This window comes from Sus scrofa, chromosome 13 (genome assembly GCF_000003025.6).
Source record: "Sus scrofa isolate TJ Tabasco breed Duroc chromosome 13, Sscrofa11.1, whole genome shotgun sequence".
In the NCBI taxonomy this organism is placed as follows: Eukaryota; Metazoa; Chordata; class Mammalia; order Artiodactyla; family Suidae; genus Sus; species Sus scrofa.
The window spans coordinates 125850829-125870643 of record NC_010455.5 but is presented as its reverse complement, the minus strand read 5'-3'; the positions used below and the strand labels follow the sequence as shown (position 1 = coordinate 125870643).

The 19815-nt window shown below is 42.8% G+C and overlaps 1 protein-coding gene across 5 annotated transcripts in view; it reads right to left on the bottom strand.

Moving 5' to 3' along the window:
* LPP (LIM domain containing preferred translocation partner in lipoma) overlaps window positions 1-19815 on the bottom strand; it is a 696555-nt gene that overhangs the window by 608284 nt on the left and 68456 nt on the right. For 4 of the 5 annotated variants that reach the window (XM_021071250.1, XM_021071246.1, XM_021071248.1 and 1 more), the window contains exon 2: window positions 12624-12739. The gene's annotated coding sequence lies outside the window, so the exon portion shown is untranslated. Of the gene's footprint in view, window positions 1-1552; window positions 8288-12623; window positions 12740-19815 lie in introns of those variants that run through there. The other variant, XM_021071249.1, reaches the window with a different exon arrangement.

The window sequence follows — 19815 nt, the reverse complement described above, 5'->3', positions numbered from 1 at the left end:
AGGAGAGAAAGATTTGGGAATAAGGATGGAGCCACTTCAGCTCCCAACACGCTGTGTCTGACTTGGACACAAAAGCCGCAGGCAGTGTCTGGGATTGTTCAGCACACAGTAGGAAGCATTTAGATCAAGCCAAGAAGTCTCAGCAGGAGAAAAAAAGACACTTCAGGAGAAAAAGTACTTCAGGGCAGACAGTTGTACATACACAGGGCAGTCTCAGCAGGCTGACTGCATCTTATATCAATAGCCTTTCCTGGCTCATCACACTGGGTTCCTAGAGGCCTTCAGGGTGAAAGCTGTCCCCAAGACCATTCATTAATCCTGCAGCCATTACCCATTGACCCTCTCTCAATACTTTCCCAACAAGTTTGCCCTTTTCATACATACCTCTTCCTGCTCTCAAGGCTACCTCCAAAAATATCACCTTGGACTTTGCATACAGCCCCCATAAACCAGCACCCTAACGTTTAATGTTTAAAAGCGAAAGGTTCCTACATTAAAAAACATGTATAAGAGCCACAAACTGGCCTTCATCTCCAATTCTAACTTTTCGAGAGGATCACTTGGAAGCTGGCTATTGGGGAGGTCAGTTGAGTGTTCATCTGATGTCTGATTAGGTCTCTGTCATGTTTGCAAGAACAGAAGCCCTGCGCTTGGAACTCTCTCAGCCCTTGACAAGCTTCTCCTGCCAAAACCACATTTGAGAAAAGAACCCAAGAATGTCCAGATGCTTCCTCTCCCATGAGCAGCCCTACTGGCCAACCAGTAAATACGTTTTGATACCGATAACTAGTACTTTTCAAATAAAAGTTCCTATCAAAGGATGTTGCTGGTTTGATATTCTAACTACTCATTTCAAGTTGGGTGATTGGGAGCAAGGCTCTCAATGACTCAACCACTCTGGACATTAGCTTCCTTTTCTACAAAATAAAGCAGTCCAACACAATTTAATAAGCTTTAGACCTTCTCCTGGCTCAGAAATCCTTTGCCTAACTATTGAGTTCCTACTAGTAAATGATCTGCTCTTTCCCTGTTAGTTTGTTCATCTTCATCCTCTCCCTCTCTCATTCTCTCTTGTGCACACGTCTGAGCATTCTCTCTCTCAAATACACACACCCACACACAATCACCCCAATGACCCTCTTATTCAGTCCACAACCTTGTTATTCAGGAAGCTGTAAGCAATCCCTACCCACATTCCCTATCACTGCTTCTCTGCTTAAAATTTGACAACAAAAAAATTTTTTTAGGCAAAAGAGGTAGGAAAGGAGTAGATTGGGATTTGGACAGGAGCAAATGCAAACTATTATACATAGAATGGACAAACAGCAAAGTCCTAATAGCACAGTGGACTATATTCAATATCCTGTGATAAACCATAATGGAAAAGAATATTTAAAAAGAGAAAAAATATATATACATACATAGCCAGACACCAGAAACTAACACAACATTGTAAATCAACTATACTTCAATAAAAATTTTAAAGGATTTTTTAATTAGTTTATAAGAGAAAAACCGGGACCCATGGCTCCCATTTACACATAGACCTCACCTTTAGATGAGATCCTCTGTGCGCTCCAGCAGTCTCTTCTTCCCCCGGCCACAGAGGCAGCCACCTGCCAAGGCTCCAACTGCTCAAGTCCAATCTCTACCTATTATTCTCTGACACCTTGAACAAGTCATTTTACTTCTCTGGGCCTCAGTTTCCCTATCTGTAAAGTGAGGTGTGTGGGATAAAATAAATGCCAAAGCATATACCAATTCTGACATCCTACTTAGAGCTCTAAAATTTCACTAGAAATCAAAGCAGACACTCTCCAAAGCCCTCTCTCGGGTACTGGTGTTTATCTACGGGCTCCCAAGTAAACGGAGGTAACTTTTTGCATGATCTTGCACAATAAGTAATAATAGCACATCAATAGGGGCAAATACTTCTAATTTGTGCTTATTTATTTGTTTATTTCCAGGCTAAAGAAGTTGCAGGCACCACCTGCCAATGGCCTTTGGAGACTCCATGAAGCCTTTTTTTTTTTTTTTTTTTTCCAAACAATGGGCCAGAAGTTTAGAAAATAAAAATGTGAAAGTGGAAACCACACACAGTAAAAATATGGAGCCTGAAATATTGAGAAAATGATTTAGGGTAAATAATACCACATCCCTCTCTAAAACTTTTTTTTTTTTAATAATAAAGAAGAGGTACTCTAAAGTAAAATTAAAATTGAGCGCAGAAAAAACTGATTTGCCTAGGATCTCTCTCAGCCATGTAATCAGCACGAATAGCAAAGACCATATAATACTCCTGTTTCTATTTGTTGCCCTCAACTGACATGGTTGGTCGTTTGTTTTGTTTTAAATAAAATGGGGAAGCAACAAATATATTAAATCCATCTGCAAAAAACCCATATTTGCATGTGGAAAACAAATAAGTGGGTGCTTGAATGGGTGATTAGGCATGCAATTGCCCATCTGCACCCAGGGCCCCAACCTCCCTGCAGGTGCGCCTAATGCAGGAGCAGAGATTCAGAAAGGAGGGTCCTCCGCCACGGAGCACCACCATACCCTCCACAACCAGACTGCCCTGGGAACTGTCCCAAGTCTCCAGACCCTGTCCCTGCTTCTTAAAGCTGAAAACCAGATATAACCCTTGTCATCCTTTTCTTAGATTTCTCTGTATTCTTTCAATCACAACCGAATTTTTTTTTTTCTGAGCATTTCAATATGGACTTAAAAAAATATTTGGTGTTGCCATTATTGCTTTCTTTCAGCCTGAAACACTCTTCTTCCTCTCATCTCCAACTTACTGCTTCACTGATCCAAGGCCCTGCTCCTGTGTAGTCTAATCAGGAAGGCCTTCTCAGACCAATGAAATTAAATCTGTGTCCTCCCCACCCTCTGTGCCCTTAACCTGCTTTATTTTCCTTCTGAAAATAGATCAAAATCTGAATATTATCTACTTACTGATTGGTGTGTTGTCTGTCTCCATCAAATAGAAGATTTGTCTGACTTTTTTCACCATTCTATTCCCTGCACCTGCAGTAGTCTAGCACATAGTAGGTGCTCAATACCACTTAGGTTAATGGGTCATCATCATTATTTGTAAACCACTACACTGGGCACCCCTACACTGGGGCGTCTTATGGAATAAGACAGGATTTATGCTTAACCTTCTACAATGTAGTGGAGAAGAAAGACTAGAAATCTCCTTCTACAGCAGAGTAAAGTGACATGAATGCACTTACTAAAGATAGTACAGAAAAGTTAACAGTTGACATCAGATGGGGGATTGGGTAGGAAGCAGATTGAATGAGGCCAACAGAACAGAATTCTCTGGAACTATCTTGAAAAGCCAGAAATCATCCTTAAAAATACATTTACAAACAAGTACTAAGACATCCTCAGTTAGCCTCCATTCCTTCATCAATATTGCTAAGTGAAACAAAAGATTGCCCAAGGTAAGTCAGCATTTTTTTTCCTTTCTGTGTGCCCAGACCTTGGAGAAAATAAGAATCACTTTTCTCCATAAAGCCTTCACTTTAAAATGGAAATTATTTAATTTGCACACAAAATGCACACAAATATTTCTTCAGAAAAGTCCAGGCTCCTGGACAGGAAGGATCTTAAAGGGCATCCAACACAACTTTTTATTTCCTCTACAAGGACCCATCAGTATCAGCCTCTATCTAAATCCCCAAAGTGATGGGGGAACTTAAAATCCCCAAAATGGCCTAGGCCACTGAGGTCTTCTCTTAATATTAAAAAATTCTTCTTCACACTGCTTTTTTGTTGCTCCCACCCACTGCTCTGAGAACTTCTTCTAGAGTCACAGAGAGTAAATTCATGTCCCCTCCTACGGTAGGGTCCCATCTGCTCCCTCCTCCTCCATCCCCATTCTTTCTTCTCCACACTAATGACTTCCAGTTCCTTCTTCCATCCCTCAAACGCTCTAGTTTCCAGTGCCATCAGCCATCCTAAACTGCCCCATCCTTTCCCTCTTCTATCTCTCTCTCTCACTGTCCCAACTTTTTAGGGGGAAGCTGACCTAGTGCTCAAGCAATTTAGCATTCTCCAAAGAGCTAAGAATTTTGTCTGGGGTGGAGCAGAAGGGCACAAAGGATCCAAAGGACCATGAGTTAATAACACTGTGAGCTCTGACCCATGGAAAGACCATGGCAGAGAAACCTAACTTTCTGACCTGGCCCTTGAAATGCCATCTTTGACATAAATTAGAGTACTGCTTACATAATTACTCTTTGGATACAAAGAAGACAAAGAGGTGAAGAGCATCTCTAGACCCCACCCCACCTCAAAAACATACAGAATTTGAGAAGCTTTGTGCCTCCAGTAAACCATGGCCCCTCAAGTCCTGTTGATCCCAGCTTCTCAACTCCCATGGCCAGCCTGCATAAATAAAGGTAAGATTAGAATGCGTAATTTTAACCAGCTCTATAGCTGAGAATTGAATTCTAGCCACTACTTGCCTGTGTGACCTTAGGCAAGACACTTAAAGTCAGCAAGTCAAAGCATCCCAGAAGGTAAAACAAAAAGGGATCTCCAAATTATGCAGTCCAAAAACTGCCCAGAGACCTCCTGTATGCCGCCATTCCCCTGTCTCAGCCATGTCAGACACTGCTAAATGATCACAGACTCTCCCCTTCTCATTCAGGATACAGCTTCACAATCCTTCTCAACACAGCACCTAGAGGAGCCACTACCAATCCACCATGTGGCCACATGAAATGAAATCCAAACCACTCTTTCTACAGATGAAGAAAACTGAAGCTCAAAGATCAGCTATGCTCTCCCATGTGTCAGTGTTAGGAGCAGAACCAGAACTACAAAGACCCCTTCCTTCCCCCCATTCACCTGAGTCCCTCCTCCTCTTCTAACTCTGATATTCTATCAGTGTTCGGTGAGGTGGGGATGAGAAGTTTGCTGTTGTATTAAGTTCTATAAGAAATACAAACCAAGGCTTCCAAATAGGAGGTAGAAGCTTCAGAGAAGCTTGGAGGAAGAGGTGCATTTGAGTTGGCCTGAAGAAGTTTGCTGTCTGTAGAAACCAGTGTACTATATCTGCCTTTGTCAGAAGAAAATTCAGGATCAAGGAAGTATTTCCAGTAGCAGGAACGGCATAAGCAAAGGAATGGTGAGGACCATGGAGTGCTGAGAGGAGGCTATAGGCTGCTGAATAGAGCAGTAGCCAAAACAGGGGCCATGGAGAGCAGTGGGGGAGGGGATGAAGATGAGGACAAGATGAGATTAGAAGAGTCAACCAGAGTCTTTGTGGTGTTTTAAATGCTGATTTTTTTTTTTTTAATTGACTTAAAGACCTTAAGACTCACTATTGGGAAAAGCAGATAAGAAAGGAATGGAAAGAAAGTAAAGAATCTATCTTCATTCTCAATGGGGGAAAAAAAAAAAGCCTTGCTCTAAGCTGTATTACAGGAACACTTTCATTATGTAAAAGCCTATTTTGTTTTCATGTCATTCTTAGATTACATCATAGAGTGGCTGCAGCCGTCTCGTACCATATTATAAATAAATCACTAGCTTAATCATAGAACAAGCCAGGGCCCTAGATTTAAAAGGAAAATATTAGATCATTTTTAATAACTGATATAACTCAAGCCAGTCACCATTGAAGCAGGAGGAGGTGATGTCATCCTAAAGAAGTCCAAAGAGGAACCAGAGAGGGTCAGCCCTGGGCAGGTCTCAGAGAAGTTTCCATTCACGAAGGAAGAGGTGGCTGATGGCAGCTGAGTGGAGCTGGTCCTCTGCACTGGAGAATTTTGTCATGAAAACCAACAATGACTTTTCAATAGACCTTCCTCATGAAACAAAGTATACAGATATTTAGCTCTCAGAATGACTATATTTCCAAAGACCAGAAAACATGAGCATATTATGATGTCTGTATTTATGTCTTGGGAGCCATTGAGCAAAATTGTAAATGTTAAGGCTTTCAGTTATTCAGGAAAAGATGAAATCTGGAGAAAAATATGCAAATGATGCAGGTCTGGTCCAAGTGGAGGGGACAGTGCAAAGTGAGGACATTGAAATAATGGCCTGACAAAGAGTGGTCTCTAGCAGTTTCAGACTACTAGGGAGAATGGAAATTAATGGTTTGGGAGTTTTGTTTTTGTTTTAGGGCCACACCCATGACATGGAAGTTCCTGGGCCAGAGGTCAAATCAGAGCTGCAGCTGCTGTCCTACACCACAGCCACAGCAATGCAAGATCCTCAACCCACTGAGCAAGATCAGGGATCGAACCTACGTTCTCATGGATACTAGTCAGGTTCATTACCACTGCGCCACGATAGGAACTCCTGGAAACTAATGTTTTATGTGCATCAACTACGCACTAAGTATCATACATAACTGTCACTCTAAATATATTATGCTGCTTTGCAAGCCCAAAAAAATCTGTAAGGTAGGTGCTACTGGCACTATTTTGTTTTCAGAGAGGGAGACCAGTTTTAAAACAATTACATGACTTAAGTAAGATTATGCAACTGACATATGACAGTTTCTCTACTCCAATTTCCACTTTACCTTTCCTTCACCCAATAGAAGCTATTTCCTACCATGGTCTTTCGATAAAAATTAAATCATTGATAATAAACATTTTGCAATCACAAAACATATACGTGTGTGTGTGTGTGTGTGTGTGTGTGTGTGTAGCCAAAAGGAGGTATGGAGTGGGAGTAGTATTAACACTTTGGCCAGTGACAGTCTCAATGACCAAAGCTAGCTTTCCTTAATTTGGTTGCAAGGCTGCTAATGGGTTCAACCATCATTTTTAAGTCTCCCATATCCATTAATTTTTTAGGAATGCTAAGGTGGGCTCTAAGGGAACCTGTCATCTTCTATAAAATGTACAGCTGAGCTTGGTTTTCTAAAAAGACTATTTTGGTGGGGGGAGGAGACGGATGCTCTGGAAAAGGGCTTTCTGCCAGACAGAAAGTATTGGCTGAGGTTTTCTGTCTGATCCTGTCAGTCTCACAGTAATGTTGTGTATCGGTTCACTGTTCTTAATACAAATGTTATTCATAACTGCAGAGACACACTGTCTGAGCCAAGTAATATTGATTTATGCAACTTTTCAGGACACGGCATGACTCAACAGGAGATGTAGACCCTGAAATTTAACTAAAGGGACAACATCAAGGCTCAAGCCTCCAAATTTTGACCTATTTTCCCCAATCTCTGTTCTTCCTCTGAAAAGCCATGCCAAACAATTTTGAATTCTTTGCAATTATAAATCAATGCTTATATTCAGATTTTAAATGGAGTTCTCCTCAAAACATCTTCAAGTAAAATGGATCCACAGATGTTGTGAGTTCATGCACCTCACTCAGCACATGCCTTGAAAGCTTGGGTGTGTACGGCAGGCAGTCACGGGATGGCCCCCTGTGCCTCCATCTCCTGCTATTCAGGCCCTTCTGCAGCCCTTCCCCTTGACTTGGGCTGGATGCAGTGACTTGCTTCCAGAGGAAATAGTATGTCACTTCCAGGATTAGGTTACGAAAAGGCTATGAATATGGCTTGATCTGAGGGATTCTGGCTTGCTCACTTGCTCTGAGGGAAGCCAGCTGCCATGCTGAGAGCTGCCTAGGGAGAGGCCCACAGGGCAAGGACTGAGTGAAGCCTCCAGCCTTAAGTCAGCAAGGAGCTGAGGCCCTCAGTCCAACAACCCCAGAGAACTGGATCCTGCCAATGACTGAGTGAGATCAGTGGTGGGTCCTTCCCAGTGGAGCCTTCAGATAAAACTGCAGACCCAGCAGACACCCAGACTGCAACGTCAGGAGAGACCTGAAGGAACTCATCCTAGCTGCCCCCAGATTGCTTACTCAAAGAAAGTGTGAGATAATAAGTGCTTCCTGTTTTCAAGTGCTAGGTTTGGAGTTATTAGTTACGCAGCAATAGATAAGGAAGATAGCACTCGAATTGAGAGATCCAGTCCTGGATTGAAAGGTCCCTACTGATGCCACAATTTTTCTTGGGGCTTAGGGAGAAGACCACAGAGATTCACTATCAGGAACTCTTGAAATGCAGAGATGTTGTCCCCCTGAATGTAGAGATGCTTCCTGGCTTGGGTATATATACCCAGGCATGCTCTGACCACCAGGAGACGACCATGTATCAGTGCAGCTCAGAGTCAACATGATGCTTTCAAGAGTTCCCTTAGTGGCTCAGCAGAAACGAATCTGCCTAGCATCCATGAAGATACAGATTCGATCCCTGAACTTGCTGAGTGGGTTAAGGATCCAGTGCTGCCAGGAGCTGTAGTGTAGGTTGTAGATGCTGCTCGGATCCCTCATTGCTGTGGCTGTGGTGTAGGCCGACAGCTACAGCTCCAATTTGACCTCCAGCCTGGGAACCTCCATATGCCGAGGGTGCAGCCCTCCCAAAAATAAAAAAAGACAAAAGACAACATGATGCTTTCACCAGCAGCACATTGACAGGGAATGAACCAGAGGATGAAGCACACGTGGAAGGTGACCGGCTCCTTGCCTGACCGTCCGTGTTCTGCTATCAGCTACACCACCCTCAGAACCTATCCAGCCCTACTGAGTCAAACTACAGTTCCATGGTTCACTGAGAAGTTCTAAGATCAGACCCTCTCCTCCTAGAAACCTTCCCGGTGTTCCTAATTCTTTGCACTCCCCCAACCTTTCATTTAAGCCCCACAATTTCCCAACCACCTAATATGAGACCAGAAACATATCTGGTGATTAATGAATGTGTGTTGTAAATAGTACTTTCTAAAATGTATTTCACTCTTCTGTATGTATTTCTCTCCAACTAGACTATAAGCTCCTCAAGGTTAGGGGCTATGCCTAATTCACCATTGGTATCCTAAAAATCCTGAGTGTCACCGACTTTCAGAAAAACACTGGGATCAGGGCAGAGAAAAAGCACACACTCTGTGAACCAGGAGTAAATATTTGGCAGCAATCTAAACTCGTGGACTCATGGGGCTCTCCATTCATTCACCATCAGCCCCTTAAACCACACAGCAACCCAGTAAGGGAGAACCTGAGAACTCCTGACATCCCGGGGCTCTGCTCAAGGTAGAGTAGATGTCCACTGTGCTGAGGTCAGAAAATGAAAAATATGGAATTAGAAGAAAGGAAGCAAGAGAGAAAGACAGTTAGCTCCACCTTCCACTTTCACAGACAGCAAACACCTCCCTGGGTTACAGAAGACCCACAGGGCCTCAGGAGGCTGGATGAGTCCCTGCTTGGACCCAATAAATCCTTTCATAACTTTTGAAGTGAAAACATAAAAGCAATGAAAGCTGGCTACACGGATGGTCACACATGCCCGGAAACCACCTGACCAACTGACTGTGGGGAATGAAGACCTTCACCTCTGACGGAAGTGGCCAATGCTTTGCTTCCGGCAGAGACTAATACCTGATTCTTCTGAGGATCAAAGAGGAAACATTAAAACTGAAAGCCCTTGGCTGCCATCAACAATTGTACACTAGTATCAACAGAGGGAAATAATTTCCTTCCTGACTCCAACTGGGCCAGTCACGCCTAAAGCAGAAGCTATGATTATCTAATCAAACAAATCAAGACCCAAATGGCTAGACTGTAGCTTGTAGGGGATTTCTCAAGCATTGTGACTTCCTCTGTCTTTGAATCTACCTCCCTCCACCTCCCACTGTAAGAACAAAAACAACTATGAAAAGAAATAATGACACACGATTTCATCTCAACTTCAACCATCATCATTAAGCAAGTTTTCAGATCTAGCTCCTTTCCAAGACGGAGGACAAATTAGTGCCCATCCAGACCTGGGGATGATGAGGGTGCAGCATGGGAAGGAAAGGCACACACAGCATATACTCTGTACCAGGACCAGTGCAGGGGACTGCACAGTACATAATCCTGTTTCTTTATATTCAAGATCTATATTTTTCTTTATAGCCAATGTCTTATTTTTCTTTATATTCTTTATACTCAAAGTAAAGAAGAAAACAACTGTAATAACCTATCATGTATGGACCACACTTTATCATTTGCAAAAAAAGTTGGCATCAATCAGTCCTCTTGCTCTAAACAAACATGAGAGGGGGGCAGGACAAAGATTATTACTCCTAATTCTCAGATCGGGGAAATGATGGTGGAGTGATGTTGTTTTTCTAGGGTTGCACATTGGGCAGGCCTTCTGATACTCCACCTCACCATACTCAGTGCCCTTTTATGCACTCACACATTTAAGCCATACTGGTCCCAAAAACCTATTTCTGTCCAGATATTTGTTTCATTATCATAAAACCACGCAGTCCAACCTCACCTGTGCTAGAATTCCTAAAGCTTTCCAACAGAGAACTGGCCAGCCCTGATAGAACACCCTCAGGAAAAGGACAGTCACTAGCTTTAGATTTACTCTTTCTATCCATGAAAATGCATTGGGCACCTGTAAATGCCAGAGAGTCCACTAACCTCTGGGGATATACACATGAGCAGGAGATACTGGCCCTCTTCTGACCATATTTTATATTCTTTTTTTTGCTTTTTTTTTTTTTTTTTTTGCTTTTTAGGGCCACACCTGTGGCATATGGAAGTTCCCAGGCAAGGAGTCAAATTGGAGCTGCAGCTACCGGCCTATGCCACAGTCACAGCAATGCAGAATAGGAGCCACATCTGCAAACTACAGCACAGCTCACGGCAAAGCAGGATTTTAACCCACTGAGTGAGGCCAGGGATCAAACACTCATCTTCATGGATACCAATAAGACTTGTTTCCACTGAGCCACAACAGGAACTCCCCACATTTTATATTCTTAAAGGCAATTGTCCTGTGTACCCTGCATCCTGCCTTTTCCAGGTCTCATTTCAGTAACGGTTCCTGGTGGGAGATCACTTCTGGTACTTTCAGCATCCTAGTGTGGAGAGACCAGTTGGTTAATGTCCCTTTTGGAGGCAGAGGCAAGAACTAAAGTCCAACACTCTAGGAGAACTCCAACGAGAGGGTAAAAAAGAAGGTTTGTAGTCGTCCACAAAGCTTTAGTCCTCTCTCTGCCTGCTAACCTCACCTGGTATTCCTTGGAGGGACTACCTCTTCTCCACTGTGTAGCTGCTCTGAGCTGCCAGGCGACAGCAGGCAGCCAGCTCATGACCACAGGGGTGCGGGGGAACATCCTGAGGATGAAGCCACCAGAATATAAGAGGGTAGAACAAGGAGCACTGCAGAGAACAGAGCCCAGGTCCTGCTAAAAACGGGCCTGAGGTTCACCAATCCACTGGGCTCCCTGGACTCAGCAGGATTTTCTCTATAATGCAATCTGAGGCTGCTTTGGTGTCTCGGAGACAAAGGCCACTCTAGGCTCATAATTAGCTTACAGACAGCAGACCCATCTCAGTCTCTTCCAACTTGCTCCAGTTAAGATGCTCTCTCCCACTCTGTCATGACACACAAGGCCTCATATTCATCACAATTTAACTTTAAGCACTGAAAACACTCAGGAGGTGGAGCAGATAACAAAGATTTACATCTGATGCTCAAAGTGTATGCTTGGGGCAAAACATTCCAGACTCTGTTTGAAATGTTAACAGACTTGAAATGTTTAAGAGTCAAAGCAGTGGCTTCCAGCCTTTTATCTTATGCAGATCCATAGGCACAAAGAAAGTCGGGTGTTCTTTTAAGATACACTGATTAAGAACAAAAAAGTGTGCAAAATGTAACTATAAACTCAGCCACACTTCTAAATGAAGTTAGGTCTTATGGATCACATCACAACAGCCTCCATGCTCTTTTGAAAAACTGCACCATAAACATGGCAAGTTATATTATTTATCTGGCAAAAAGCTAGAGGTAGGGCACATAGGGAGCAGCACTGGGGATGGTGAGCACAGATCTAGAATTCTAAATAGAAGCCTTTCCCAGAATCCCCCAGCTATTTTCCTTCGATTCCCTAACAGCCCAGGAAATCCCATGTCACTGATTCTTCTCTAGGACATGATGTTCTATTCCACCTGCTATAAACACAGAGGATTCCAAAACACAAAAGAAAGCTTACCTTACCTGCTCACCAGTCCCCTTTCTGAGTATGCAAGAGGATTCAAACTCAGATCCCCATGGAGCCCACGCAGGCCCTTTAAAGGCACAGGTGTATACCCTTGCCTAAGCAAATTTAGCCTCCACCACCTCAAAGGGTTGTTGTGAAAATGCTATAAAACACAGAAAAAACAACTTGCACAGGGGTTAGCCATTCCATACTACTGCCTCTTTTCCTCGCAAATGCCCATAACACTGTTCATTGAGACTTTCTGGTCATTCAATTTTAAGAACACTTCCCTCCATGCCAAAGGAGAAAGAAGGAAGTAATGTAATTATTGGCAACCCAAAGTCCTCTTCCAATTTCTCTTCCTGCCACCTTCCAAGAGCTGAGTCTGCCTTTGCTTTGCCACACATTTTATAAGTATTATATCTTGTCCATCACCAATGAAATCCATTCCAGAAGAAAGGAAGAACATTTTGTTCTTCTTAGTTCTTAGTCTATCCCAGGTACCAGTGCCCATGCTTTAAGAGAAAACCACTGACTTTTAAAACTCATTGAAATATGCATATTGATTACAAAAGGGTAGAGTCTTTTCTGCGTAGGACTCACCAACTGAGGAAAAATATCTTCCCTCCTATGAGTAACAGTAGAACAATGGAAAAAGTTCTAAACTGGAATCAGAAGACTGGGCTCCGTCTTCAGTTCTGCTTCCTCAATGTATCCACCTGTGAAAAGGAAAAGGAGGTTGCTTATGAATCTCTAGGATTTTACCAGCTTTAGAACTTCCCAGATTTGTGAACTTTCTGGATAAATCATATTGGGAATGATGCCAGGCTTGAAACCCACAAATCTCGTGGCGGACCTCTATACCTTCTAAGCCCCTAGTCAGTTTCCGGCACTTCTATTTCACTAATACGTCTAAGAATGATGGGGAAACGGATGCTGTGTGTTTATACCTCAGCTTTGGGGCACAACTGCTTCATCAGAATATCAGAAGTGAAAGAGATCAATTAGTTACTTACATTTTAGGCAAGAATAAATTAACAGCAAAATCTGAGCCACAATAAATAAAAAAGAGACAAGGAATATGAATTAGGACATAAATTTCTAACTACAGGATCTAGCGGCCGCTGTGAACCTTAGTTTATTTAACGTAAAAATGAGTACCAGTGAGCAACAGAGGGCTGGAAACTTCCTGGTAAATCCTCATTACCAGCTTTATTTCATTAAGAACCACTACTATTTTGCTAAGGATTCTGCAACATAAATTCCAACAGGCAAGTATTCCACGGTAGTAGATTGTTATAAAATGTGACTTTCATATATGCACAGGAAATCCATATACCAGAAAATGATGACTCATTTACACTGTTGTCATTTTAAACATTATTGAATCAATCATACAATTGTTTTGTGTATATTATCTCATTCAATCTTCAAATGTCTGTACAAGCTCAAAATTGAAGAGGACCTTAAAATGACCCACTTCAGCTCTTTCAACTGACAGGAGGAAAATGTGGAGAGGAGGGAAGTGGGCACCAGAGAAGCCCCCCATTACTCAGTGGCAGAAAGTCCAGGGCTCCAGGCCAGGGATTGCTCCACTGGACCAAATTACAGCCACTTTAACAGAAGAGGTCAGTAACATTCACTGGCCAAAGAGATTTGCCCTCGGTCACGCAATCAGCTTTGGAGCAGAACCAGGACTTACGCACCCAGACCTCAGAACATCTGCTTCAAAGCTTTGTAGTCTATCTAGACAGCAGAAAGAAATTAAATTAGGAAAGTGGAGTATAATCAAGATAAGCCCAGTAAAGAAACACATTTCCTGAGAGCTAGTGGTCTTAAAGGGCATTTGAATTCTCAAAGACATCATGCTAAAATGAAAGAAAGCCATAATTTCAAACTTACTGAGAAATGGGAGTATGAAGAAGAAGCCAACACTGGCCTTGTGAACAGTGCAATCCCATTAAAAAGAAAAAAAAAAAAAAAAACAGACCCCCCCCCCCAAACCTCCACACCCCTTTAGCAGCAAGAAATACAAACCAGAACAGTTTCTGCAACAGGCCCAAAGGGCAGCTTTTTAAACTTCATTGAAAGGTAAAGCTCTCCACCCTGGCCCTGGGGCATGCCTCAGGCACTTGACAGCTCCCCCTCCACACACAAACTTCTGTGGTCCCCCTTTTCCATAGTGAACTTCTCTTTTAACATTTTTTTTTCTTCTTTTCCATAAAGAGAACAAGCAGTTTTGCTAAAGAACTGCTGTGAAATGATTGAAGTTCCTATGCAAACAAACCATTAGCAGAGTTCAAATGCAATTTAAATTACCAGTTGTTAAAGTGCTCCTCAATTTCGTGGTAAGTTTCCAAGGAGAATTACATACTATACACTATTTAATTGGTTGTTTTCTATTTTTTAACACCCATTTATCCCCCCCATTTTATATTTTAGAAGTGTCTATAAAAGCTTCCCTTTAAAAAATTATACATTGTTGAATAGATTAAACCTAAAGATTGAAAAGTGTCAGAGAAACAGCTTCGGGATTATGCACCTCAGCAGAAATTGATGGTTTTGACACCACAAAACATGCAGTGTCTTAAAATCCTAGGAGTCACTTGACAGTGTCCTCACCGTTTACAGATAGAGACACTGAGACACCCCCACACACCCCCCGTCCAAGGGAAAGGGAGACTTGGCCAAAGTCATCTTACTGGTCAGTGACAGATTCAGATGAGAATTCCCTAACTCCCAGCGGGTGCTGTCTCTTCCCACCTCTACGTGATGGAGAAGATGGGAAATACTCAACCAATTTTTTTTCTTTTTACCTGTGGTTTTTTTTTGTTTTTTGTTTTTTCCAAAGTAAGTTTGACGTTGCCTTCAAATACACTGACCTCAAAAGTGGAGCGGAGTAAAGGCAAACATCTCCAAAAATGGTGAAACAGAAGTGGAAGCTGATGAATGAGTATAGTCAAATGAGCTCCAAATGAGTAGATTCCTGGCAGGAAAAGTCAAGAAACTTCTAAATTCATGAAACAAGTTATGAGCCATCAAGACCACCAACTTTCACTGTTTTATCTGCCCAGAACTTGTGGCTGCCCAGAAATGAAAGGATAAAGGATCAACAAAGTAAAGGCAGGTCTTGTCACATATGGAAAGGATTTCTAGAGGTCATGACAAGGATGAAGTTCAAGGCTTTGACATGTTTTGTGTAAATTATTGGACCTCCCTGAGTTACAAGCTTCCTTGTTTGCAAACTGGGGCTAAAATATTACCTACTCACCAGGGTGTATGTAATCACTTCTTAGGATTCCATACCCAGCCTGCAAAGGACAGAGCCTACACGCAGCATGCATTAATCAGTGTTTACCCCTCATCTTCCAAAGTTTCTATCTACAATCTCTCAAAGCCTATGGTTCTGTGGTTCTAATTTATGAGGACTACCACTGAGGCTTATAAGCCATGTATGCTCCCTAAGTATGTTAGATGTTGTGTGGCCCCTGACTATAAATTCAACTATTTTGTCATTCAAAAAATAAAACAGGAGTTCCTGTCGTGGCGCAGTGGTTAACGAATCTGACTAGGAACCATGAGGTTGCAGGTTCGATCCCTGCCCTTGCTCAGTGGGTTAACAATCCGGCGTTGCCGTGAGCTGTAGTGTAGGTCACAGACGCGGCTTGGATCCTGCGTTGCTGTGGCTCTGGGGTAGGCCAGCAGCTACAGCTCCGATTAGACCCCTAGCCTGGGAACCTCCATATGCCGCAGGAGCGGCCCAAGAAATGGCAAAAAGACAAAAGTAAATAAATAAATAAATAAATAAATAAAAATAAAACAAAACACATGGATGTCACCTTACATAAAACAAAACACATGGAAGTCACCTTACACACCCAGGCATTTTCCTTCAAAAGCAAACTCCTTAGAACTGCTATTTTAAAATGGCCTTGAAGGAGTTCCCCTCATGGCTCAGCAGTTAATGAACCCGACTAGCATCCATGAGGACACAGGTTCGATCCCTGGTCTTGCTCAGTAGGTTAAGGATCCAGTGATGCCGTGAGCTGTGGTGTAGGTTGCAGACAAGGCTCGGATCCCACTTTGCTGTGGCTTGGTGTAGGCCGGCGGCTTCAGCTCGTATTCCATCCCTAGCCTGGGAACCTCCATATGCCGTGGGTGCGGCCCCAAGAAGATAATAAATAAATAAATAGGTTTCAAATCCAGTTGATGAACCTGACAGTAGTAAAAATCCTAGTTTAATGCCCAAGACCTCACTTAAATTCTCTACCAGCCCTATGTGAAAGATTTTCCAATTTTCCTCTGAGGAAATTGAGGGTTAGAGAAGTCAGGCAACTGCCCAAGAATTGGGATTAGTAAATGGTAAAGCCAGGATTTGACCTGAGGTCTTCAAAATCAAGCTCCATGACCTGAGGTTTGTTACTTTGCAGTTACAGCTATACTATGGACAGCTGTCCTGCTAGAGGCAGAAATATACCTGAAAAAACTCTTCTGCTATGTTCACTTTCTAAGGAGCTTTGGGATAAAAAAAAACAAAGCCTGAACTTTTCAGCTAAAAACTGTTCACGTTAAAAGCAGGTAGATCCTTACTGAATGCCACCTTGCTGTTATGTTCTCAAATGAAATAAAAAGCTCAGCGCCCAGGCACTAAGCAGACTTCAGCTGGGTATGTGGGAAGCAGGGCTGAGAAAGACTGGCAATGAGCTGCTATCAGGGCAACTAAAAAAAAGATTTCAAATGTCTGGGCTCGTGATCAAACAAATAGCAGGTAACCTTAGAATCAGCTTTCCAACACCCCTTGGTGCAAATGTTAGCTGTAACGATGTCAGCCGTCCTGCATTCAGAGGTGCAAAGAACAGACTTTTGCTAGCACCTCCTGTCCTTAAGAAGGCACCATGTATGGGCCCAGCAGATAGATGTGGGAGCTGAATTAGACATGCCTTGACCTCTCAAAGAACTCACAGGCTCACTCAGGATACACAAAACAGAGGAAGAGTGTGCAAAGTCTCAGTACATGCAGCGTCCCTTTGAGGATCAGGAAGAGCTCTGCCAATGATGACTTTTAACTGGGTCTGAACACCCAAGAGGATTTCCATGTATGAGGAGGTGGGCAATAGGCCCAGAGAATACAATGTACCAAGGCATTAGGAAGATGAGTTGAGGGTGTTCTTGGGGAAAGTGACTAATCTGGTGCGGCCAGTGACAGAAAACATGGAAGGATGCAGTGGGACAAGAGCCTGTAAAGGAATGTTGTGGCCAGGACATGGAGGACCTTATGCGCCAGACTAAAACACTGGCTTTCAAGACTCATGGCTATTGCATTTTGGAAAATGAGACAAGAGAAAGTTAAATGGTAGAGCTACTGGAACTGAATCCCCTTCCAGGGTCAGCTTCCCCTTGGGCAAGGGTGGGAACAGCTAAAGGAAAGCTTCCTGGAGTTTCCATCGTGGCTCAGGGGTTAAAGAATCTGATTAGCATCCATTAGGATTCAGGCCTTGCTCAGTGGGTTAAGGATCTGGCGTTGCCATGAGCTATGGTGTAGGTCGAAGACACAGCTCGGATCCTGCATTGCTGTGGCTGTGGTGTAGGCCATCGGCTACAGTTCCGATTCAATCCCTAGCCTGGGAACCTTCATATGCCGCAGATGAGGCCCTAAAAAGCAAAAAAAATAAAAATACAATAAAATAAAGGAAAGCTCCTCTGGAGAGTCCTCTTCTCTATGGTCCACCCCCCAGAGAAGTCAAAGGAGTGGGTGGCCCTCTTGTTGCCCCAAAACCACACCTCTACTGACCTTTTCCTCTAATCTGGAACTCTCACCTGTGGAAGACCCAAGAAAGAAACCAAGTCTCATGTTACAGACAAGATTTCCACCCTGCCTTTAGGGAAATGCTCGTACTACCCCCAATTTGATGAATCAGAAGAACATAGGCTAAACACAAGCTTGAGCCTCTTTCCTGTCACTAAGGAAGCAGGAGCCAGAGGCCTATCCAGCCTATAATGTGTGTGCTCAAAGCTCCACATCACAGAGTCCTAGCACCACGTGATGGGCTCTAGTAATGAGTCTGAACTGATGCCACCAGTAAGACTACATGCAATGCTTTCTCTTAAAGAAGACTTTGTGGTCCCCGGTGTCAAAGACACAGGTAAGATGTGAATCCTTCCCTGTCCTTACAGAGCTCCCGGTCTAGAAAGAGAGATAAAGCATAAAGTGGGAGACAGGAAGTGCCACAGAAGAAGCATTGATAACAATCCTGTGAGTTGGTGTGATTATTTCTACCCATTTGACAGATGAGGAAACTCATCAAGTTAGCTGACCTAACAGCCTGCCCAGCTAGGAAGCATCATAGCTGGGATTCAAATCCAGATCCCATGGTTATCGCCTCATAGCCCACTGTGTTGTGAGTCAGCAGAACAGAGAGCACAGAGATCACTTCTAGTGGGGGAGTGTGCATTTTGGAAAATGAGACAAGAGAAATTACTTCATTCAGGAGGTGGTCTCGGTGAAGAAATTTATAGAAGCAGGAGTGTTATGGATGAAGATGGGAGAGGTCATCTCAGGCAAAAGGAACAACATGAGTTAGAACATGAAAATGAGAAAATTCCAGGTATGTCTCTGGGGAATGGCAGGGCATGTGGTTGACTCAAAGACACTCACAGTGGACAGGTACGGCTGTCTGGTTATGATTAGCCCTGGGGACCACAGGCAGGAATTTTTACTTAAATACCAAAAATACTAGTAAAATGATATGAATATCAAAATAAGAAAATTTATAGTCAGGGAACATACAGTTGAATATACTAGGAAAATAATAACTGTGGCATGGACTCAGCTTTCCTTGGAATTCTTGCTTCAGTGCTAAGGCCACGTGTTAACCTTTCAGGACCTGGGCAGGGGAAGGTAAGTGGGGGTGGTGGGAGAAATGGACCTTCAGGTCCTTTCAGGTCAATGTGCAGAAGGACACTGGACCCTTTGGAGGTTAGGACTTCTATACCTATCTGGCAGTTCCTGATCTTCTTGAGAAGAGTTTCTGCATATCAGTAAATGAATACCAGAGCATAAGTACCTTCTAATTGGTGAACGGAGCATGGAGAACAGGACAGCAGTGGTAGGATCAAAAGACTTTACAAAACTCCTTGGATTCTCCACTAATTAACTATGGAATCCTGAGCAAGTCACTTCCTTTTAGCAAAAGCACAGTTCCCTCATCATAAAATGGAATAATAACTTACATAGATAGGCTCTTGTGGGCATGAACATTAAATTTGTAAGATCAAATATAAAGATATGTGTTTCTACACTCGGGATGATATGTTTAGAATAGGTGCTTCCCCTGAAAACCACCATGCTTATAGGACTAGTGTAAAAACTGCCCAATCCTCCTGGTGAGGTGTCTAAATCTGGAGTTGTCAACAATTTTTTCCCCAGTTGAAAATTGAGCTGTATTCCCCAGGCAAGTCATTACATCTTTTTGTGCCAAATTGTTTTCATCTTTTAAATGACCCAGTAATCCCACTTTGGGCAATATACATAAGGGAATAATCCAAAAGGAAAAAAAGAAAGCAATTTGTTCAGAGATGTTATTCATAGTGCTATTTCTAGCTCTTTATATATCCCTCTATTATAGCACTTATCTCACTGTGCTGTAATTATCCACTCCCCTTCCATACGCCTCCAAATTATCTTTGAATCCATCCCCAGCACCTAGCACAATGCCTGGCATACAGTAAGAATTCAATAAATGTTTGTTGACTAAATGAATGGGTAATAGGAGAGAAATTTTAAAAGAAATTCGCA